The sequence below is a fragment of the Caretta caretta genome, chromosome 4 (assembly GCF_965140235.1).
Source record: "Caretta caretta isolate rCarCar2 chromosome 4, rCarCar1.hap1, whole genome shotgun sequence".
NCBI lineage: Eukaryota > Metazoa > Chordata > Testudines > Cheloniidae > Caretta > Caretta caretta.
The window spans coordinates 85404898-85430033 of record NC_134209.1 but is presented as its reverse complement, the minus strand read 5'-3'; the positions used below and the strand labels follow the sequence as shown (position 1 = coordinate 85430033).

General features: G+C 38.3%; 2 long non-coding RNA genes across 2 annotated transcripts in view; one reads left to right on the top strand and one right to left on the bottom strand.

Moving 5' to 3' along the window:
• LOC142071913 (uncharacterized) overlaps window positions 1-25136 on the bottom strand; it is a 248828-nt gene that overhangs the window by 134371 nt on the left and 89321 nt on the right. The window lies entirely within an intron of this gene.
• The window catches only part of LOC125635743 (uncharacterized), a 107313-nt gene continuing 94575 nt past the window's right edge, over window positions 12399-25136 (top strand). The window contains exons 1-2 of the long non-coding RNA XR_007356359.2: window positions 12399-12577; window positions 18048-24096. This is a non-coding gene — a long non-coding RNA (uncharacterized LOC125635743). The remainder of the gene's footprint in view (window positions 12578-18047; window positions 24097-25136) is intronic.

Here is a 25136-nt window from a genome sequence, read left to right as displayed (position 1 = left end):
AGGATGGATTTTTTAAAAACTGATAAAAATCAAGCTTTCTAGTTTTAAATTCTCATTTATTTCATTGATAAACTTTTAAAGCTTCTCCATAATATCATGTATGGTGATTTATTTCATATGTATTCCTACATCCAAATGTAGGAAATGGAATATGAACAATAGTGGTTACCAATCTGATTGTGGTATGACTCATAATATTTCAGTAATTTGTCATAACGATGTATATTATTTTATCCAGTGCCTGAAGCTACAAAGTGAACTTAAATTTAGCTTGGGGATCTGTTAGAGAATTGCAATGGTTTGCATTACATGAAAAGTTTTACATCATAAAACATAATGCTTTGCTGCTTGCATAAGCATTTGTTTGGCAAACCTCTATGGAAATTTCTGTAAGTCGTTTTATTGCACTATTACCTTGTTTCAGCATACAGTATTGCGCAATTGTCTTGTTTCAGCAAAGTACTCCCCATCTAAACCACAGTTTATATGTTCATATTTTTTTTCTGGGTAAAAGTTCTGTATCTGTTCTCGACATACACTGACCTTTCATCTCAATTTCAGTAAAATCTCTATTCCAGTCTCTACATTTGGATCAGCATCTATGGCCATGCCAAATTGACTCGGTAACATTCTCAGTATGTGTTAAATCATGCACACAAACTAATTTTAAACAATATAGGCACAAATTCCACTCTTTCCTCTTCTCTTTGTCTCTTTGAATGAGATGAATCTCTAGTTGGATTTGATTTTTATGCAAATCTAGATGGCCAAATTTCCATTTGTATCAGCCTAGCTATGTGGAAAAGACACTAATCTGTTTCTATTCTTCATCTGTCTGCTGCCTTTGCCATCATTAATCCCTAATCTTCTCTTATACTTACTCTGTTCTCTGAGCTTTCCAAGTTCCACTCCTAACTTTCTGACTGCACCTTCAGCATGTCCCCATCCTTCTCTTCCCCTTTAAGGGTGAAGTTGACCCCTATATGGAGGACTGGTCCCACTTAAGTCCTATTTTAACATCTTGTGCTGGACTTCTGCTACGGGTGTATTTCATCCTAGGTTAATTTATCCTGTCCGATGATTTCACCCATTCCTCCTAGACAGATGATTCTCAAATCTCTCTTTCTAGCCTTGACCTCTCCCTCTTGTCCAGGGTTCACAACTTTAAAAGCCTTTCTTCTTGGACAGCTGGCCACTGTCTCAAATTCAGTTTCTCCGTAAGAGAGCATCTTGTCTCCTTTCAGTTGCCCCTCTTTCCTCTCTCCTATCAATGCTAACTTGCTTTAGTCTTGACTCCTCATTCTTCTTTTCTCCTTACATCCAAGCTCTTGCTGAGCCCTGTCATTTTTTTCCTGCGTATTACCAAATTCCACTCTCTACACTTGCTACCACCTGGGCAACCATACACCAGCCCAACACTGGGCACAGTCTAGCTATAAGTGATTAGTAATGATTTAAAAACTGTGTATATAAAAGCAACCTCTAAAAGTACTTGGCTCAGAACCTCGCATTTGTGTATGTACAAAGCCCATCAGCCCATACAGATACAGTTTGCGTGCAAAAATGCGTTTCTGCCTGTGCAAACCTTGCAATCAAAAACTTCCTGCCCAAAAAATGGCTATGTAAAATTGCTCTGAAATATTAGAGGCCAATTTATGACCTCTCTGAAGTTCGGGAGCTCAATCCAGCCTAGCGATGAGCACTCTGGCCCCGATCCAGCATTGCACTTAAGTAGTGCTACTGACTTCAATAATTCAAATCAGTTCCTTAAACTCAAACATTTTTGTTGCAACAAATTATCTGTGTTTCTAAAACACCAAACGTAAAGTCTTTAATAACTTACATCACATGCTTTTTACTACTTCAGAAAATTGAAGAAATCGCTCTATTTAAAGGGACTTAACAGCAAACCAAATTGCTTTGCTGCTTGAAAATGCATACACCTGCAAAATTGTCCAATGTTTAACCCTCTTAGGTTACCAGGCTAAACTCCAGAGTGCAACTTTGCTAACTCCACAAAGAGACAGATTTTGAAAAAATTTTCAGAAATAAAACCAAGCTAATTACTTTTACTAAGATCAGATTTAGGAAGTACAATATTAATTTCACTACTGCCTCCTGTAATATTATTAGGTTTCCCTGGTGAGAATAATAAATTAATATGAGCATTAAATGGAGTTTAGGTACCTAATAGAGTAAGTACAAAAAAAAAGGAAGAACAACAAGACATCCTGGGGTGCATTTTATATTAAGGCTAATAACTAAAATTTCCCAAAAGACAGTGTATTTTATGTAAGGAAAATAAGTTGTGTAGGGTAGCATCATTGTGTGTTGGACAAATTATAAATATGATGAGATATTCTAATCACATTGCTATAGTACTTCCATGTATTAGATCACTTCCAGCAGGCCATAGACAGCACTGTGATAGCAGAAATACCAATATTGAAGGTAAATAGAAACATATGAGATTCATCCTTGCCCTGATACACAAATAAATTCCATCAACATTATGCACACTTTGATGAGACTGTAAGATACCTCAAGGTCCCTGAAAATGCAGATTTGATAGCCCATTCATTCTCCAGCGATCTCAGGACTGTTTGTCTTCTGAATAGAAATCTGATTTCATTTCTTTACCACATTCTGTTCCTTATATCCCACTGACTATTATTTTTCTCTCCAGTAAAAGTTCCTCAAACTATATTTGACAAATTTCAGACTCTAATTTAAAAAACAAAACCAAGAAACCTTGTACATTTAGAACATACTAATGATGTACAAAAAACAAAACTGTAAGACTAATGATAGATCAGAGCCTCCCCTTTAGAGAAGAGCAGCATTCAAACTTACTGATGCACTTAAAACAATATGCTTGTTCTGTGTAATTAAGAATTTATGGAAAATTTATTAAATCTACAAATATTCAGATTTTGGATACCTCAGACTATTGCTATTAAGAATCTCTTAATTAAAGGTTCACTTTGTTTCTTTAAACATACTGGAACTATATCCTGTACCCTTTTGCAAAATACTTCTATTATAATTTGTAGGATTGTAGTTGTTTTCACAACATAATAGAAGAAAAACTGAAATGCAGTTTGGTAAAATATCAGTTTTTTCATAATATCTCTAACAACAACTCAGAATCTCCATTAGAAAGCTATTAGCGTTGTCATCTAAGTTATTATCTGGGCCCTGATCCTGCAATTCACTGCACGGGTGGCCTCCTGCACTAGTGGATTCTCATTGACTTAAATATGAGACTCCATGCAAGTGCAGGGGTTTGCTCACATGCTTCTAGTTGCAAGACCTGGGCCTAGGTTTCCTGGCTCACTATTATTTCCCACTACGTTTCTTTTAATTAATGACATGTAGAAAGACACACAGAGAAACAAATTATAATCTGTTTTAGCTTAATAATAATAATAAAAGACCTTATTTTATATAAGTGATTACCTGGATTCAGATGCTGAAAGGTTGTGTCTATCCTAGCTCCCTGAATATCAATAACATCTTGTGATGGTTTATCTTTCTAGTTTGAATTTTAATGCTAATAATCTATAAATTACATATTCGCTAAAAGATGCTCACTGTTTTTTATACACTTAGCTGTCTGTATGTGTTCATTTGTGTGGTCTTTTAAAACAGGAGATAATATATTTATATTATTTACTTCTCTTGTGTATGATTTATTGTTTCATGCATTTTGTTCTTTGAAAGAATGTTGGGTTTTTTTATTTCAAAGCTAAATGAAAAATATGAAAAACTCAGTCATATGCTCAAATGAAAAACATGTTATAAGTAAATATGTTCTTCTTGTACATTTAGGAAGTAAACATGCCAGCTCTATTAACTGTACCCCAGGTAAAGGGGCCAGAGTGGCATAAAGGTGCCCTAAAAACCCTTTTTGTGGCTGGGAGACAATTCCCCTAGTGCAGGGGCTGAGGAAGACCAGAGTGAGGCTGCCTTCTGAAAACCCCTAGAAAGCCTAAGGGTAAGAGATCACACTGATCTCTTAAAACCAGTGTAACCCCACCCCCACTCTGGGAACTGCAAGTTCTGTGCTTTGCCTCAGGCATGAGTCACAGTGAAATTATTTGTCCAGGCTTAAGCAATTCATTGCCGTTAAAATCCTTTGCAAAAGACAGCCTGATGTAAGGGTATCCTTTAATCCTTCTGAAGTGAGGAGTATATTGCTGAAGTTTCATTGTTGTATGATGATGTAACTTAATGTGAAGAAAAGGTGTAGCTGGCAGTTTTGAGCAGCAAGAAGAGCCCAAGTCAAGTAAACAAGAGAGATTCATGCATACTCGTTAGTAACACAATCTGCAGGAGGAGAAGTGGTGCTGGAGAAAGGAAGGTTCCAGCAGAACAGAAACAAAATAGAGCAGCTATTAGCCACACGAAGAGCAGCAAGGATGGATGCTACAGCAATGGCTATTGGAGACCAAAATGATGTCAAAACACTTCAAGTGAAGACTGTAAAACAAAGGAGCTTTCTTGATATAAATCAGTCTAGTAAGTTTCAGACTTGAAAGTATTTTGGGAAACCCTCAACCAACATGAAGCCAGATGGGAGCAGAGCTGGTGATGTGAATGTGTGTGCTGCAAAAGTGACAGGTATGCCAAGTGCCAATATACACACACAGTGTTGGACCCAAAACAGGATAAAGCATGTCCTCCTTAGAAGAATCTCTGCTGGCAAGTGTCACCCATGAATTAATCCTGGATCCAACATTTTCCTTACACTTGCATGTCTGTTTTTTTTTAAGCCACATTAAATTTCCACGCTGTACATATATGCCGTTTCCCTAAAAGGTAAGTTGTGAACATGCAAGAATTTTCCCCAGCAGGATTAAGCATGTGAAGAAGTGGTTGTGAGGGAGAGAGTTACTGATGTGAATGCAGCCAACCCACCTGAAGTCAATGTAGTTGCATATGGATAATGCAGTAGAACTTGGCCCAAATAATTTTGATACTAGACAAAAATCATATAAAAATAGATATTAAATGGCGCCATGAATATAATTCTCCTTGGTGTGAAAGCCTCCTCAAGCCTTTACCCTTCCATCATTACCGTAAGCTCATTTAAGCAACTAGGTAGCTTAGAATATAACATATATAAATCAACCAGATACAATATTTCTAACTCACTGTGAAACATTTCTACTTTCATGAGAGTATGTGTAGTCATTTTGCTGCCACAACTATAATCCAGGAACAGTTTGAATGTTATTTAACCAACATTTATCAAGCATATGATGGCATCATTTCAAAATGCAGCAAGATCTGGCAAAAATCACCAACAATCCTATTCTGTGCAGATTGTTCCAGCATGTTTGATTAATCAGAAGGGGGAAAGAGCAATATATTATCTCCAGTATACAGTTCGCTTATAGAATTAGACTCACAAGTACCTAATACTAAACAGCAGCTGCTGGAAAAATGCCATTTCTCCAGAAGAGCTGACCTGAGAGACACTATCCACCTGCATCTTCCTTGAATTTAATTTTTATTACTATTTTTACACAAAATGAAATTTATAGGTCTCTACTGAAATTCTGGGCCAGTTTTCAGGAAGATGAACAGCAGGAGCCCAGCTGATGGAGTTCAAAGCATACATTGTCGGAAGGGACTTACAGGTGGAAGAGAGAGAGTTGGGAGAGTTTACAGAAAGGCTGTCTGGTGAGCAAACTGTTCTTTAAAAGTTCTTCATGCCCTAAGAGCCTATGGAGAGCTGACAAAAGCACAATGGAATTTTTTTTAAAATTCAGACATGGTGCACAATTAAAATTCCACATTTAAAATATTAACTAACCTTAAAACACATTTTACTGTAAATGGAAATCATTTAAAATGGTCTGGCTGAGGTCTAAGTTTCCCCTCAGATTGTCTATTATATTTTCCACATCTGGAGAAAGGGTTTAACATCATTGAATGATATTTGGCAGCATAGGCTTTGACGGCAGCACTAAAGTGGGGTTTTTACCCACGAAAGCTTATGGTCAAATAAATCTGTTAGTCTTTAAGGTGCCACCGGACTCCTTGTTTTTGTGGATACAGATTAAGATGGCTGCACCCTGATACTTAGCACTAATAAAGAGAGTGTCAAACTGCAGTGTGGAGGAATGCTGAAAGCCTGGACAGAATGAAGACCCAGGCTTTCCCAGTTTCGTCGTATTGTAGGCTGTCATTGTCATGCCCCTAGCTGCTTGGTCATGCAGTAGATAGAACTCACTCATATAGAACGAGCTACTGAACTGAATACTTTAAAAATTAGCTGGCCACCATATTTGCTTTTTTGGGGAGCTCCATTGAGACAGACCCTTTTGGCCCTATAGCACACGCCATCATTTACACAACTGTGCAAACATTCCCAAAATATAGGAGTAAGAAAGCCCACTAGCCTCTTAAGCAGCTAATGCTTCTGCTCTTGTTCTCCTACTTTAAAAGAAGTAATTTCCTATATCATGAACATTGCCAGATCCCTTCGTAAGCTACCAAAAGTAGCCTAGCAGCAAACTAATAAGGGCTGGCTATTGGCATTTCCTATCATTCACAGAATAATTGCTCCATGCGCCATTCCCCTGCCATGAGAGGCTGTAAAGAACACACAGCAGAAGTCAAAAGGCCTTCCTGGTTTAAGGTAACTCAGAGAAAGACTAGCCTCTCTCCTGGTATTTTCACTGAAACCAGTAAGTACAGAGCCAAGTGAAAGGTGTGAGATAAAAAATCCTACATGTTAAACATATTTATCTATCTATATTGATAACAGTGCTTTATATTACTACACTGGAAAGAATTTTTAATTCCAATTTACTTTTAGCTGTTTATGTCATATGGGCCTGATCCAACACCCATTAAAGTCAAAGGGACCCTTTCCAATGACTTCTGCAGGTGCTGGATCAGACTATCAGTATGGTCAGTGAAAGGTGAATGAAGTCAATTTCACTTTGCTTTATAGTCAGGTTCACTTTCAATGTCTGCATACCAGAGCTTGCAATGCAATGCTTATTTATTTAAAAATAACTGTTCGCATTTCAATTTAAAAACTCACAGAAATGTGTGTAATAGTTGTGCCTACTCCAAAGGTCCTACTGTCATCACAACATGGCTCTTGGGTTTTGTACTTGTTTTAATTTAAATTTTGGATGAAATTTAAATTGACAGTGTCCCCTTTATCTCCCCCCCCCCATGAAATTTGGTTCAGTTTAATTTTAAGCAACCTTCACCACCACTGCCTACACTGTCTGTAATTAGCAGTAGTGAAATTATATAACCTATTCACATCTCAAGATGATGATTTTGTTAATACCAGAATTTGTTGGGTAACTTTCAGAATAAGATGACATTGTCCTGAGTGTTACTATATGACAACTTCATACTGCTTGGCAGTTCCAGAGCTGTGGCAAATCCAAGAATAAAGCCTGTTAATCTACCTCATGTGAGTAGTCCCATTATTAACTTTCACTGTGCTTTACTAGCATAGATAAGACATGTTCCTTGGCCCTTTGAGTAATGACTTTATTTTCATGAGATATTCATGACCTCCACAGAGCATTACAGGCAAAGGTACAACTTTTTGTATATTTGCTATAGTTTCATTAACTTGTAGGATAAATTTAATTTGTTAGAACTCAGCTACATTCATCAAGTAGGAATTCTGTTAGTTTTACGTGATGTGCACTTTGTTCTTTTGCTGCAGTCTATTGGTTTATCATTATAGCAGTTGACATAGATAATCATTATTGAACATTTATATATTTCTTGAGACCAATGCATTTCCCAGGAGAAAGGCATTACTTTGATTTTTAGTTTATGCATAAAAGTTAAAATGACTTAGGAATGCAAAACATTTTGAGAGGAACAAATCTTATTACGTAAACTCAAATGGAGTGAAATGTCCTGAAGACAGGAAAGTAACAGTATAAATTCTCCTCCATGTCCTTAATAACTCTGACTTTTCCTCAAGTCTTCCAGGAAAAATACAGAGTTCTAAATGGCAAAATGTTTTATAAAATCAACATGAAGCGTCTGTCTAGCATTAACCGCAGGACTGCCATTGGTTCCACAGTAGAAACTCAGGGCAGAAACCTGAGAGGCTTCCTATTTAATGCTGTTATCCTTATTAGTCAAGCTACCTGCACATATTACCAGAGCCAACTGTCTGCAGGGGTAAAATTCTTAAATAGAAGAATTTCTTTTACATTTTCTAAGGCTGTGAAACAAACTGTAAAAAGATGGTATTGTCAAATTCTGCTCTCATACTGTGTAACCCCAGAGGAATGTTAAGAGGAATGCAGCCTAGTGGCGCCAATTCTCCTTTCATGCTGGTGTAAATCAGGAGTAACTCCACTGAAGTCAATAGAATGACACTGACATAAAAACAGTGAGGAGAATAATTATAACATTAAGGCTATCTATTCATCCATGTACTTGCACCACGCCCATCACTGTAATATCTCAGCATTTGATTACTTCTACAAGGAGCATGCAAATTCTCACTTTCACTTTTTCCATCCCTCTGCTGAAGATAAAACATTTGTGTACATATCTTTTTAGCTTAGAATCACTGTTCCCTATCAACTGATTTTAATGGCACAAGGATTTCGGGGGGGGGGGGGTGTTATTCCCCAAACTCATCAGATCTCTGCCTGTAATGCCTCCTTCCCTGGCATAGTTAAATAACCTTTTGCACAGCAAAGTGAGCATAGCAGACTGACATGCAAGACATCATCTAGAAAACAAAACTTAACTGCCTCAGATCTCAGATGTATAGATTTTGGGTTTAAGTACTTCCTGTCTGCTGTGGATGGCCTGTTAGAAAAATGATAGCTGGAGTAAAGTCTGATTAAATTAGAAACAAAATATTCCTGTTGAAATTACAGTTCAAGCTGCAAGCAAGTGACAAGCGAAAAGAGATCATAAAGTGCAAGAAGGATGAACTAGCTGGAGTGGAGAGGTCAGATCTTGCACATATTTGGAACTTCTAATCCTCTCATGTGGAAGATTGATGAAAATCTGGTGGCTGAAAATGATCAGTTAGCTATTTAAGGAACTTTTCAAAGTCTGAAAACCTGACTGACTAAGGAACGGGTATTAGTTTGCATAATGCAGATTACATAAATGTCAAAGTTAAGGGCCCGAGGGAGTTGGCAAACTACTTCGAATTTAAAAAAAAAAGTCACACAATATGTCTAACTTCAACTTCAGTAACAGCTTCTTACACAATAGCAGTAAAATACCTTTTGATTACGTTATTAAAATAAGTGACCCCCCTTTTTGTTTTTTAACCACAAGTGAGTATTTATTAAGAAAAGTTGCATGTTTTGCTTTACATGTATTTATATGCTGAAAGTTCAATTAAGATAATTTCCTTAACAAAATGCAGACAGTAATCAGAGGGATAGTCATTCCAGACCACATTGAAAAAATAAGAACTGCTAAAATCTAAGTATCAATTTTATAACAGCTCACAAGTCCCTTGAGAGGCCTCTTCAAAGTTTATTTGGTTTTGCTGTGTCAAAGGGAAAAAAAGAGGGAAAAAGTACGTGGTGATATGAAAACGCACACACTTGGGATGTACTAAGGAGGATGGTTTGCTGCCAACAGGTAAGAAGAGCTATGGGAAACCATTCTCCTCACCAGAATAACTGACAAACAAAAATAATAAAATAAATAACACTTCTTCAGGCTCACAGTACAAAAGCCAACAGATTTTTTCTATCATCTAACTTATTTTTAAAGTGAAAGGTAGATTATGCAGGTAGAGAGCTGTAATTTTCACACCAAAATACCCTCTACACAAAACAGCTTGGCAGTTGTTTGTTTTAAACTGTTTAACGATGCATAGCCTCAAGACATAGTATAGCGAGGATGCAATGGATTGGTAACAAAATATGGCTTTATTAAAGTCCAAATACAAAAAATAACACTTATACAACAGCATTAATAGCACATATTATACTTAAATGTGTGTAATTTGAGGTCAGCATATTACTTCCCTCTCACAGGTTAGTATCCAGAATTTGTCAGCCTGGATATGGTGGGCTGTTTGCTTCATTCGCACGAGTAGAAGCATTCCTGATTGGCTTCCTGTCAAGGTTCCTCCCCCACTCTGAACTCTAGGGTACAGATGTGGGGACCTGCATGAAAAAAACCTCCTAAGCTTATCTTTACCAGCTTAGGTCAAAACTTCCCCAAGGTACAAAATATTCCCCCCCGTTGTCCTTGGACTGGCCGCTACCACCACCAAACTAATACTGGTTACTGGGGAAGAGCTGTTTGGACGCGTCTTTCCCCCCAAAATACTTCCCAAAACCCTGCACCCCACTTCCTGGACAAGGTTTGGTAAAAAGCCTCACCAATTTGCCTAGGTGACTACAGACCCAGACCCTTGGATCTTAAGAACAATGAACAATCCTCCCAACACTTGCACCCCCCCTTTCCTGGGAAATGTTGGATAAAAAGCCTCACCAATTTGCATAGGTGACCACAGACCCAAACCCTTGGATCTGAGAACAATGAAAAAGCATTCAGTTTTTTACAAGAAGACTTTTAATAAAAAATAGAAGTAAATAGAAATAAAGAAATCCCCCCTGTAAAATCAGGATGGTAGATATCTTACAGGGTAATTAGATTCAAAAACATAGAGAACCCCTCTAGGCAAAACCTTAAGTTACAAAAAAGATACACAGACAGAAATAGTTATTCTATTCAGCACAATGCTTTTCTTAGCCATTTAAAGAAATCATAATCTAACACATACCTAGCTAGATTACTTACTAAAAGTTCTAAGACTCCATTCCTGGCCTATCCCCGGCCAAGACGACTACAGACAGACCCAGACCCTTTGTTTCTCTCCCTCCTCCCAGCTTTTGAAAGTATCTTGTCTCCTCATTGGTCATTTTGGTCAGGTGCCAGCGAGGTTACCTTTAGCTTCTTAACCCTTTACAGGTGAGAGGAGCTTTCCCCTGGCCAGGAGGGATTTCAAAGGGGTTTACCCTTCCCTTTATATTTATGACACTTCCCAAGGGAAGTCCTGTCATTTTAAAAGTTGCTACTGCACCATACTGGGATAGGTAGTAGCTAAAATATTCCAGATGTGCCGATGTCCCAGCACACGCCAGGCAGACACCTATTCTTCCTCAGTGAAGGGAGATGATCTCCTTAGGTTTCCTAAGTCTGGTCAACATAGCATTTTCACCTCACATAGTAAAACTGTCACAAACAACACAGCAGATATCTTTTTAAAAAAAAATCAGTGCTTGCCAAATGAAACTACGTTGTTGCCTCCTATATTAGATATATAGGAAATCTGTGTTTTTTGGGCAAAGGATGACTTTAATGATGAACACTGTATCCACCACATATGCTACATTATAAAACTAATTATCTTGCTCCCTATCTTGTGGCCCTCATTGATCAAACCCATTGCCAAAATATCCCAAACTAGAAGGAAGTTGAAGAACATGGGCAACGGACAGAGTCATCACTTAGGCAGTATCTCAAGGCAGCAGCTTACTGTTAATGACCAGTTACAACAGTCAACAAATATATGGCCACTGCAAATGCCATTGTTCAAAAATAGCTCATCAGTTAAAGCCCAGAAAAGGGATCCCAGATCCAAGGGCCCAAAAAAGAAAGCCTCTGTTGTTGGATTACATGTATCCATGCCCAAGCTTTCTAGTTGTCATTGTGGCTTCTAAAATGCAAGGATTAGATGGTACAGAGATGATTTCATACATGAATGTACATTCTCAATACTAAACACGATTTTCCAGATTTTTCCAAATCCTACACAAAAGTGCAGCCTCCCCCCTACTGAGGTACTCATTTTATGTGTCTGTCTAATCTACCTAGACAGATGCCTTCACAAGGTGAAAGGAAAGGCTTAATCTGATCATAGAATATCTGGGTTGGAAGGGACCTCAGAAGGTCATCTAGTCCAACCCCCTGCTCAAAGCAGGGCCAATCCCCAATTTTTGCCCCAGGTCCCTAAATGACCCCCTCAAGGATTGAACTCACAACCCGGGGTTTAGCAGGCCAATGCTCAAACCACTGAGCTAACCACTGCCTTTGGATGTAAAGTCTGAGCAGCAGACACATAAACAAGTCTTGCTTCCAAAGTACAGAGTTTACATGGGAATGAATATTGATGTCTCTCGTCTCTTGAAACTGGAGCCTATGCTGCATAGAAAAGGGACTTCCTTATACCTTTAACAGTTTTCTATAGAGAAAATATAATCTGGAACACTCCCAGAACTGGCTTCTATTAGGGCCTTCACTTGTTCTATTCCTGAAAGGCCCTAAATTGTCCTTTCCCCGGTAAGAATGTTACCCTTTGCTTGTTTTATGTACACTCCTGTTGATTGCTCCTGTTTCACAAAGTTTTGAGGTTTTCTTCAACTGTTGTATATAGTAGCTAAGGAACCTGGGGAACCTGCCAAGAAGAGATCCTAAAGAGAGCTGCTCAATGGAAATAAATTCTATGATGGTCGTTCTGTTTGTAGACGGAAGGAACACCAATCTGTCCAAGTTGTTGTCTCTGCTGAACAGAAAACCAGTCTGGCAGGTAGGGAAAGTCACTTTTCTTGGCTGAATTTCCCCTTCCCCCATGTACCCTGATAAGAGGGGGCAAGCATCAAATAAATCCGTACTTAACTAAGTTTGCCTTTAGACTACTTTTTTCTTTTTTTTTTGTTTGAATTATTCCTTTATTCTAATCACTTCAAATTTACCCTCAGAATCTGCCAAACATTGCGTAATTGTGTTAAAGATCTAATCTTCCTCCCTTGTCAGTGTAAATTACAGAAAACAATATTAAGCTTATACTCTAGAGAGTTTTAACCACAATTTATGCAAAGAACATTTCAAAATTTTCATATAACTTAATATGATTAATTATAGGTCTAATACTATTCATAAATTTTCAAGAAAGAAAAATAAATACAGATTTTTAATGACAGACATTCAAAAGCAAAACAATAGCAAGAAGTGGCTCCTTGCTCTTGCATAAGCCTTTTCAAACTAGCAAAGGTGATTGTGATCAGTGTTCAAGGCAGCTGCTTTTAGGATTTGATTCTATGAGATGTTCAGCATCTCCTGAAGCATGTGGAGTGCCCTTAACTGCCAAGGACTTAAGCAGACTTCAGGGGGAGTTGAAGGCACTCAGCACCCTGCAAGATCATCCCTGGAGCCCTAATACTCAATTCCAGTAATTCTGTTCTTAGGAAGCCAATATAAAGTCTAGGAGGACTTGTGACACCTTAGAGACTAACAAATTTACTTGAGCATAAGCTTTCGTGAGCTACAGCTCACTTCATCGGATGCATTCAGTGGACAATACAGTGGGGAGATTTATATACATAGAGAACATGAAACAATGGGCGTTACCATACACACTGTAACCAGAGTGATCAGGTAAGGTGAGCTAGTACCAGCAGGAGAGCGGGGGGAGAAAAAACTTTTTGTAGTGATAATCAAGGTGGGCCATTTCCAGCTGTTGACAAGAACATCTGAGGAACAGTGGGGGTTTGGGGGGGAAATAAACATGGGGAAATAGTTTTACTTTGTGTCATGACCCATCCGCTCCCAGTCTCTATTCAAGCCTAAGTTAATTGTTTCCTGTTTGCAAATTAATTCCAATTCAGCAGTCTCTCGTTGGAGTCTGTATGGAGTAGAATCTTAGTGCAGTCTCTCTTGAGCCAGTTCTCTCCCTTTCCACAATCTACTTTTTTCCAGGCAGGACAGCAGCAATGTTTTCACAAGAGGAATAGGGTAACATTATTGTCTATAGGCAGCACTCTGGAACCCCTGCATATAGAATTTCAAAACTCGACATGAACTGGAAAAGTTCATGGTTTGGGGAAAAGAAAAGAACTTAGAGATGATATATTTCTAATTTCGAGGGTTCTTCAGAATAGATTTACCAAGGATTCTGATTACCTTGAGCACAAAGTAAGAATATGTAAGTATTCCAGACATGCCAAACCAAAACTACTATTTAAAAATAGGCTAAAAAAAATCATGTTCTTACTAAAAGTACAGTTTACGTATTTTGTTGCTTGCAGTACAACATATTTTCTCAAAAATGTTTTGGAGGGAATATTCCTATAAACAGGGATTTAGATAATCAAGAAAACTTAGGTAAGTGACACGTGCTGCAGACCATAATTGAGATTCAGATCAAAAGGAAATTTCAAAGATTTGCATTTCAAACTGGAGGAAGAGAGGGGAATATTCTTTTTTTTTTTTTGGCCAATATAATGGACTGCTTCACATTTATTTATGTATTCATTTTTTATTTAGAAAATATGCTTCTCTACAGTAAACAAAATCTTAAGCAAAGAAAACCTATACAAAGAACAAAAAGTCAAACAGATTACAGGGACTTTCTCCCCCAAAACTCCACGTCTTCCATAGTCTCATCCCCGACCTGATCAGAGAAAGATCTGCATGAATTCATTGATAAGCCTTGCACCCTGCTTTTAAGATTACCAGAACTGCTCCCTTGACTGGGCCATCAGACCCTGAGTTCTAGAGTCCAGAACCCTCTACCAAGAACACTGCTTCCTTTCTCAGACATTTATTGGCTCTATCATAGACAGTGTTGATGGTAAGAAAGGCACTATGCCTGGTACCCAGGATTGAAACCAGGTAGAACTGTATGTATCAAAACCTTTTTGAATGAATTGTGTCCAGAAACAAATAAGGAAACAGTGAAGCTTCTGAAGAGGTTATATGTTCTCGATGACTGACAATGCAAAGCAAGCAGGAAGCAATATTAGCTGAAATTTCTGAGTGGGAGTCAAATGTGGCCCCATGTTGAGCATATAGCAGTAATCTCGCTGGGAGATGATAGAAGTTGGATTACTGTTGCAAGACCCATATTGGAGAGTGTATGTGCAGTTATGTAACTTAAATGGAGATGGGAAAAGGCTTTCTATCAAGCAGTGCTACCATGGAGTTCAGGTACAGTCAGAGGTCTAGAAGCCAACCACATATTACATTCACAATGGGTGGATGTACCCTGTCAATAACAGCAGTGCTGGTAACTCTCATGATTCTGTGGTGAGTCTTGTGACATTTGTTGTTTTTCTTAAAGCTTCAGTTCCTGGTATACTTCAATTCTATACAAATTTCAGCTTCTAGCTTTCCTGTTTTCAGGGAAAATCTTGAAAAGATGACCAAGTGTACCTTAAAGGCTCAGGACCCAGAAGGCAAATTAGAATAACCCAATTATTTAATTGCATGCTTTTTGGAATACTTGGAATTAGCATTATTATAATTGGGACAGCAAAACCTGCCACTCTGCCCAAATGCTTTCTTCTCCCTACTGTCATAACTTCTACCTTGTCTGCACTGAACTTTAGAAAATCCAGGCTTCTCTCACTGCTCCATACCCCCACTCCACTAGCACAGCTGAACTTCTTCCTAACTCTGTACTGTTGTTACTGCCACTTCTCTACACCACTCTGTGTCTTGAAACCACAACCCGCCATTTACCCATAGTCTTCCTTCCTCTTCCAGTAGCAGAGAGTGTTTTTAAGCTGTCTAACAAAGAGAGGCTGAATGTAATGTCACACAGATTTCCCTGTTAGTGAAATAGCATTATCTCAGAAAGTTAGCTCAGCGAGGAAATTTCAAGTTCCAAATATTCACAATTCTCTCAAAACATGCAGCTACCATTTCTGGTAATTACTTGGCACAACTTCACCATAGTAGAGTGAAAGCAAGATCTGCATATGCAGGTTGTGTAGCAATTACCACAAGGTAATACCGTTCTACACATTATTTCATTTAATATGAAAATAAATAGCAACAAAAGCTAACCCCTATATCGATCAATTTAGCCCTCAAAAAGATTTTTCTCCCTTAAATTCACATAGGATAGGTAGGAAAACTGCTTCTGCTGAACACACAGTTTCTTTCATTTCACTTTAGTGCAGAATACCAATAACATTTTAATTATAACCAAAGTAAAAAAAATAAAAACTATCTAATGTTGTGCCCTGGGCAACCAGCACTATTTTTGATGAGAACACAAAGGCCAGAGACACACTAATGGACCTTGATAAGTAGTTTTCAGTGTTGTAGCAGTGTTGGTCCAAGGACATGAGCGCACCAAAGTTGTTTCAATAAAAGATATTACCTCACCCACCTTGCCTCTCTCTTGATAAGGAGTTTCAGTTCTTTTCAGAAAAGGGCAATTCATAAAGTGTTTCCCTGCTCATTTACTTCCCCACATACAGGCTTGTAGAGTATTTGCTTATATAATATGTGTAACTCTGTCACCCCAGCTGCATCTTTCCACGTAGCACTGTAAAACTGCACAGCTACTTGTCCAAAACAGGAAACATGATGGTTTTGGATCAAAGCCCTGGTTTTCTTTCTAGAGTAGAAATGTAGGAAAATTACATGACATTAGATTCAATTCATTAGTCTAACATTTGCACAGTAGTCAACCTACCCGAATGTTTCAGCACAAACGGCAGTGCCAAGTGATTGAATTCCCGTTGGACACTTATGCAAAAAACATTAATGTCTTCAATTAAGATTTTTCAAACCACTATTTAATTCAGATATAAAGCAAAACAGGAATAAGCGGAAAGCTTAAGGTTTGCAGACTTATTTGTGCTATTCCCATTAACAGGAGTCATATTATCCTGCATGGAAAATCTATTCTGCATTATATAATAAATATCAAGTGACTGACCATATAACATATTTAATATGGATTACGAGCAATGTAATGGACACATAGCTCTAGGGGTTGAGAGTCAAAGCTATGTGCTAATTAGTTTATCTGTTTAACACAATAACTTTCTTATTAAGTTGACAGTAGATGTATGTTTTGTATCTCTAGCGTAGAGCTGTACTCAAAAGCATTTCTTAATGTTAACATCCTGAACACGGACCATGTGGTGTTTGTGAGTTTGTTCACTTCTGTCTCTACTCAAAACATTCATTGGTCGCCGTTACACAGACTGTATTTGCCAACAGTTACTGCATAGTCATAAATAAGATACCACAGTTTTGCCCCATATTTGAAATAGGAAATAACTGTGGAATCTCAGATACCACACTGTGGTAATTATTGGCAAATGCTGCCTGCTTACAATGATAAATCCACAAAGAAAACCTGATTGGGTGATTCAGAATAAACCAGGTACGTGCCAAGTAGCCACAGACAAGGACTTCTGATTTGTTAAAGGAGGTCAAAATGAGTAGGAACCCTAAATTAGACATCCAGAAGATCGATTCATAAGATATTTCCTAATTTATTCATCTTTGCTGTTCTACTACAGAGTGTCCGAAATAATTCACAAACTTCATAGACAGTTCCTGACGTGAGGGGGAAAAAGACAGTTGCAGACAGAGGTTTGAGGGAAACCAGATGATGGTCTTGTCACTGAAGAGACTTTACTTTAAAAATTGATCTGCCTTATCAATTTCTGTTGCAATAAAATAGTTCCCTTGTACACTGATAGATGGTAATTAAGTTCATGATCCTGTAAAGACTTACACATATGCTTAAATTTTAAGCATGTAGCTGGTAGCATTGTATCAATGGACTATTCACATGCTTAAAGTTAACCATGTGGAGAAGACTTTACAGGCTTTAGACCTAAAGTTGCATTCCTAATGTATTCCTGCCCAAAAGGGCAGAGTATCAAAGAATTAACACTTGACATTATTTCAACTATCGCTACAATTCAGAAATCTGGAAAGGTAAAGCTGGTTTATTTCATTTATAACTGTAAAATGAAACCCAAAGATTCTTGGAACTAAGTCAGTAAGATTTTAATATAAAGTCTTCCTTATGTCCTAGAAAAGTATTTGCTCTTTTTGTGGAATTAATGTTGGGGCCATAAAAGAATTTAGATTTCTTTTCTATGGGACTGGATTTGACATATTTACTGATTAAAGAAACAAAGCATGAAGTAAGCTTAAGCAGGTTCAGACCTTACTTTCATGTTTGTACATATTTTCAGTGCTTTTCCCTATCCTCAATTGCTTTAGCTTCCTTTCTTGTCTTTCAGATCATCAATGTAAAAGGAAATGGAGCTGTATCCACCTGAGTCACATTTCACCTGCAAAGCTAGAGTGTCAAAGTTAAGTACAAGCGTTTTTTCATCCGGTATTAAAAAAAAAATAGGTAAACGTGGGATGTCTGCCACTATTTATGAGCTGCATGGAGCATTCTATTTCTTGGGTTCACCCTAAGAGTATGCGCCAGGCTTGAGTACAGAATGAAAAGTTTTACAACTATAGTTTCTCTTTATTTAGCACATACTTATTCCGTGAGTCATTTGTAGTAACTGATGTGCTCGTTAATGTAGATAATGGATATCATAAAAAAAAACCCCTGATATTTACCCTTTGAGTGGTTTATTTAGTGTTAGAGGATTGGCTTCCAGCAGCATAAAGAGATACAGCGTCTCAGTTGTTCTCTGCTGCATAGGGGAGAGAATTCCATTTTGCCTTTCAGCCAAAGGGTCCTGGCTGACCAGAACCCCCTCAGCGACCGGTCCTTAAAGCAGATAGGATGGGATTCGGAGAGGAAGCCAGTGACCCATCCAAGCAATCACCAATCACAAGCTGGACCTAACAGGGAGAAAAGGAGCCCCCAGAGTTTATAGCGAGATGGACAGAACAGTCTGCCATCCTCACTTCTTATGTTTTCAGTGCTCTGGAAGGATTTGGGGACCTGCTTCACAAAATGAAAGGTCTGCCTTAACAGTGAGAACTGCAGTTACTTCACTTAATTAGGAAATGGCTTGAGGGTGAATAAAGTCCTGATCCGTGAGGGCCCTCTGCCAGCTGAAGGCTCACTCAGAACTGAAGGGACATGTGGCACCACATTGCACACTGGCAACAAGACTGCCTTGTTCTTATGATCATTTTACTGTAAAAAAAATATGTTCAGCCACTCCTATAGGGCTCCAGCAAAAAAACAGTGTTCCTATGGACCATCTGTGTGCCACTGACCAACCAAGAGCTGAAAATAAATGGTGGGGTTGCACCCACATGCCTTCTTATTCTATGTGGCATTTTGATTACATTTAGTTATTGGGATATTTTTATTCGAGGGAGAGTCTGATTATTGTTGTGCGTTTAATTGGTCATTCATCTTTTCCCCTTGATTCTCCTGCCTCTTTCTTTTCCTTCAAGTCATATCTTTTCCACTTCTTTAATTAAACCTTGTCCTTTCCTCAGCTGAACTGTTCACTCCTTTTTAGAACTGGTTTCTCCTGGATTGCTTTTAATTCCTAATGCCCTAGAGATTGTAGGGAAATTAATGTATATTAATATATTCCCCTGGACATTAAGTGGAGGCACTGTGTATTGAGAATCTAGTTTAGTTCCAGTGACCAGTAAGCAAAGGGCTGAAATCTATCAGGCCAATGAACCAAAATATCCCCAGGGTCCACTGTTCCTAAGGAGCAGGTAGTTTCCATCATGATTGAGTATCAGTGGCAGTGACAGAGCAGTATAAAAGTAACATGATTGCTTAGCTCTTAATTTTACTATAAAACACACCTGATTTTCATATTTATTTGATTTTTAAGTGTCAGGTTTTCAAGTCCAGTCAACCTATCTTGGCATAGGTCCCAAGTAGTTAAGGACAGCAATGGCTTTACACCACCTTTGTAATCCCTAGATCCCAGTTAGAAACTGGGCTACTCCAATGTATGATGGCAGTACATGATCCTTCAGGGACCATTCACTAGAGCAGAAGACACACCATGCCCCCTGCAATTGGAAACACGATCCTATGCAAGGGAGGAGCCCCAAGGGAATGGTGGAGATTTGGCCCCATTCCAGGAGAGTCCCCAAAATGCTTGAGTTACGGTTGCTTTCTGACCTCTTCCACTGATACCACAGTGGAAAGGAGTCAGACTGGGAGCAAAGAATCAAGTCCTCTCTATCTGTGAAAGGAGAATGTTTCAGACATTCAAAAAAAAAAACCTATGGATTTCAGAAGTAGCTGTAGATTTTAGCCAATTGCCTGAGACACTAACAGACAGATCACGGTCCATTTAAGTCAGTGGCAGACTTCCCACTGACTGCAATGGGATCAAGATTTTGCCTAGAAGATCCTAATGAGCAACATACTCACTTTTAAATGTATGATTTATGTTATAATTCGAACACTTGTAAAGATTCTGGTTTTTTTAATAGAATATTTCATTCAGACCTTAGGTCAGAAAACTGTTTATATAATCCCAGTAATGTCTTCCCTCCTTTCCAAGTCAAAATACCCCCATAAGAGCCAACAGTTTGAAATTGGGAGTCTCAAGTTAAGCACATAAATCCATGTTTACCGTTAAGCACCTAATTATGGATACATAATTTTGGGCACCTGAGTTTGCCAAGTTTTGGCAAAGGTTTTTCATCCAGTGACAAATTGTGTAAGATGGAACCTTAGGTACATTTTGATTTGATAGGACTTCCTTAGGTAGTAGGCTGCTTCAAAAAGGAATGCATGTGCAGATAAAAACACCAGAAATGTAGGAGAATTACAATTTTTGGAAGAATATTTTTGTCTTCCTATCAAAAGACAAGTATGGTCAAGAGTTTAATAGCATATGCATTTTATGTGATGCTTTCAGCACTTCATATGGTTGTAAAATCCATTACACTAAGCAGTTAGCATGCCATTTCCCCCCAGGGTTCTTCATCTTAACCAAGACAATTTTCTGGCATGTCTTATAATTGTGTTGGCTTTAGGCAGCTATAAATTTCATTCTGGGGTTTTTGCGATTTATTTTACAAGACGTTATGTACCCAAAGCTAAACACTGTCACGGCATTACTATTGCACAGTTTCTAGTTAGGAACAGGGTGATAATGAGCTTTTTTTTAAATTCTAAGATACTTATATTTGATGGCCATTGACAGCAAGTGCTGTCTGAACTAGTCAATTCAGCAGAACCAAAAGGGTGACCGCACTGGAGAGAGTCTCCAAAACAAAGATCCAGATTCAGTGGCTGCAGAGCATGCAGAAGCTCTGTGTAACCTGTTGAGCTCAGAAGCCACACAGGTTACTCATTCTGTTCTGCTGCCCATCAGCACAGGGTCTGAGCACCTTTCAGCAGTGCATTAAGTTACAGACTAGCATCTATCACACTTAATTTTTTCTTCTTTCTCTCTCCAGGTGTGGAGAACTGTCTGTGGATTTATGTACTTTTCTTTTTTAATTGATGTGGAAACACCACATCTGAGAAACAAAATTTCAGCTTTAAGCAGACACAGGGACCAATTACCACCCCAAAGATCAAATAGGTGACTGCTCCTTGCCCATAGGCCCCTATTTTTCCCCCCTTCAAAACTAACCCTTCCTAGGGCATTTTTAACCTTTAAAGATCTGTGGTGGCAGGCCCTTTCTCCACACTTAAAGGGAGCATATGGAAATAAGGACTGAGATACTGTAAGTGCAGCTTTTCTCTGGCAAGAGGCCAGTTAACATCTTAATTCTCCCCACCATTCCTGGAAGCAGGCTGTCTTCGCAGCCAGGTGATTGTGCAACTTTCTCTCTTGTATTCTTACTTCAGTCACAGTGGGGCCCAGTAAAGGCAGTAGCCTCTCTCTGCTGGGCCTTACTTGAACTCATTTTACTGACCGCAAGACAAAAAACCCAGAGCGTTTCTTACGGAAAAGCTGCACAAGGTGCTGGTCTCAAACAATATCCAAGTACCAGTAAACACTTACTGGAAGGTTGTGAGCTTCCCTCATTAACTTTGTTCCCTGTGACAGAAATTAAGGAGGGAGTCTGGGATGGTGGGGTTGTCACTCAAACTTCTTGAAGTATTTAAAATTTGGTTCAGGTAATGTAAAAAGGAGGTGAGAAGATTCAGATTGATTCTCTTTTCAGACCATTGTAATTTGACTGACTTCACTATCATTGCATGCACTTATAGCTGACTTAAAAGGTCTGAATTTGACTTTAACTCATCCTTAATTATCATATGGTACATATGAAATAAAATTTGCTTGGAAAAGTTCATAGACATTTAAAACAGCAGTGATCATTATAACCTAATTTGGAGAACTCCACAGGTGAAGGGAGGAAGGACTCCTGGCATATTAGTAGTCATTAAATGCAGCCTAACAGTGTCACACAGCAACTCCAATTTGGGATTGGATCTTGGTATCTTGTTCACAAGCTAACATAGGGTCAAGAGTGGAAGTTAATGTTAATTTTAGGGAATTCATCCTTGGATAAATAATATTGTGCTCCATTTATTTTGGCAGCTTGTTTAGTATTCAATGGTATGTATGACTGTGTAAACAAAGTTATGTTGTGATTAGAATAGTGACCACTCTAGCTAAGGTTGCAAACCAGTTTCCATTATAAGTTGGTTTTCATCCCCTCCTAACTTAAAATATTGTTCTGAATTTTTCCATGTTTGGTTGGTTGAAAGGATGAGTCCAGGTCCTTTACACGCTATTCTGGACAAATGACTTTTCCCGGGGTTAAAAAAAAATTTAATCACACTATTTTGAGTTGGGCTTATGTAAAACAGGGCTGAAATCAGACTCTGAAATTGGCACAGACATAACCAGTGCTGAGGGCCTCTACTTGGTTTGAAGACACACTGGATTTGATTTTAAAACGTAAAACATAGTCATTAAACTCCATACAGACTGTTGTCAATAGAGATTTTCCTCAAACTATCTCTTGTGGATATAAACATGAATGTTCAGCTAGTGAAATGTGCCGATCTTTGTTCAAGAAGCTTACAAGCTTTGATAATAAAACAAACTGAGGCCCTGATCCTGCAACTGACTTTGGTATGGGCCAGTGCCCTCATAGAGCCAGATGAACATCACATCCTGAATTTGAAGCTCCAGAAGTCCATCCATGTGCTGGGCTAGAGAAAAACTGCTAGGGCAGAGAAGAGGTGCTGAAGAAGCAAGTTGTTGAGGGTATGTCTACATGGCAACTGTAGGATGTGTTGGCATTCCTGAGCTAGCTTTAATCTAGCTAGTGTGTACACCACTAGAAGTGAAGCCATGGCAGCCTGGACTTCAGTGTGGACTAGCCACCAAAGTACCCAGGGTTCTGGGGGGGCTTGTAGAGCCCATGATGAAACCCCTGCTTCCCTACTGTTGAAGCTAGGCTAGCTGAGGTACGCCTGCATATGCTGCAATCATACACCCAGACTGCAACATAGATATACCCTGTGAGGGAGGGCTGAGTTGGAGGAAGATATCTCAGATAAGCAATGTGAACTCCACTGCATCGGCTGTAGGAGCTATTTTTATTCTACTTTTTTGTTTAATGAAAAATATTTAGTAATTTTAGCATACAGCATAAGCTGTAAGATGTGCAATGTGACCGAATAAACTTTTGCATTTCTTTACTTTGTGCTTTAACTGTGCATCCTTAGCATTGCATTTTTCTTTATTTAGCTATTCAGTTACACTATTTTGTTAGTTTATATTATGACTAATATGTATTTCTATCCTGATACAAGTTAGGATCAGTGTATAGTAGCATATTCCTGACTTAGTGAAGTCTTCAGAGCGTGTGCTATTCTTTCAAATTGCCAGTGATATGCATGTCTTCCTTGTGTGACCATATTAAAAAATTAATCACAGAATTAAAATATGGTAGAAGTTCTTATTTTATGCATGTTCTCATATAACTTTTGACATAGGTGGCTCTTTCTGCAACTGATTCTAAGATCCCATTCCCAACAACATTTAAAGTACATTCCATCATTATTTGCATTGCCTGTTATACCCGAGAATCCATTTGATCTCAGACAATATGCAGCAGTTACTATTGTTCTATAAATTGCCTCAATTGGGTTTTCTGTGTGAACATAGTCTAAAAAGTACGTTGGTTGAATCTGTGGTCAATTCAGTCATTCTGAGAAAGCTCATAAAATCCCGAGAGAGTTGCAAAGAACAATCAACCCCTGCATCAGGAAGTAAAGAGGAAGTGCCAACCCAGTGGAAAATTTATTTATTACATGTTTGAAGGCTGCTGAAATAACAAAACGTCTGACTTTACAGGCAAACAGGGCACGCACAAAGGCAATGGAATTAATCTCACTTTAGGCCAGCGAACGATATTCAAGTAAGTGTTAAAAGTATTTTTTTAAGTCACTCCCATAAAGTAAAAGGGAAAAAAGCAATGTGGTAATATAAATTAAATTAGGCATCAATGAGAAACTTTCCTTGACCTAGCTCCTTGCAGGAAATTGGCTAAATGTAGCCCCTTGGCGCCACGGAGGTCAGGAGCTCTGCGTCAGTGCTAATTCATTTTTCGTGACCACATTGTGTCGGGAAATCCCGATTCCCAGTGTTGAAGTGTTAAAGTGTTAAAACAAGACTTTGAACTGTATGGGATGTGCATACAATATGGTAGACATGAATGAAATTTCATTTCCTCAGCCTTGAAAGCAGTATAATTTTTTTAAAAATGTTCCACAAAACAATCATTACTCGATGCTTTATCACTTTATTTTATGGGGCTTTATATAACTTTTCCTTTGTGGTGGAATACAGATTGGAATAAGAATACCCGATGCAATTCAAAACTTCTGCTATTTTGGGATGGTCACTCAAACAAAAAAAATTTTAAAAAGTTAAACTAAAATTTTGATAAAACCAAAACTGTTTAAAGCCATTGTCATTTGCAAACAAACAATAACAAAAGAATCTAATTCACAGACTTCCAAAGTCAGAAGGAACCACTATGATCATCCAATCTGATCTCTTGCATAACACAGGTCAAAAATATCTCACCCAGTAATTTCTTTATCAACCCCATAACTTCTATAACTATAACATTTCTTTCTAAAAGACATTCAGTTCTGATCTGAAGAATTCTACTCATGAAGAATCCACCGCATCCCTAGATAAGTTGTCTCAGTGGTTAAGTACCCTCACTGTTAAAAACTCTGCTACATATAGAACGTACATAAACAGCCATTGACATTGGCTCAATGTATAGGGTGGTTAGGTGCTGCACTATTGACTGTTTTGTTTATTGCTCTTTGGTGGGTTATTTTTGTGGACAATTGAAGATTAAGGTTTATCATGCTCCCAACTTAGTACCTAACTTAATACACATGCTGCAGCATTCTGCATTAGCTTCAACTTCTCAATGGTCAC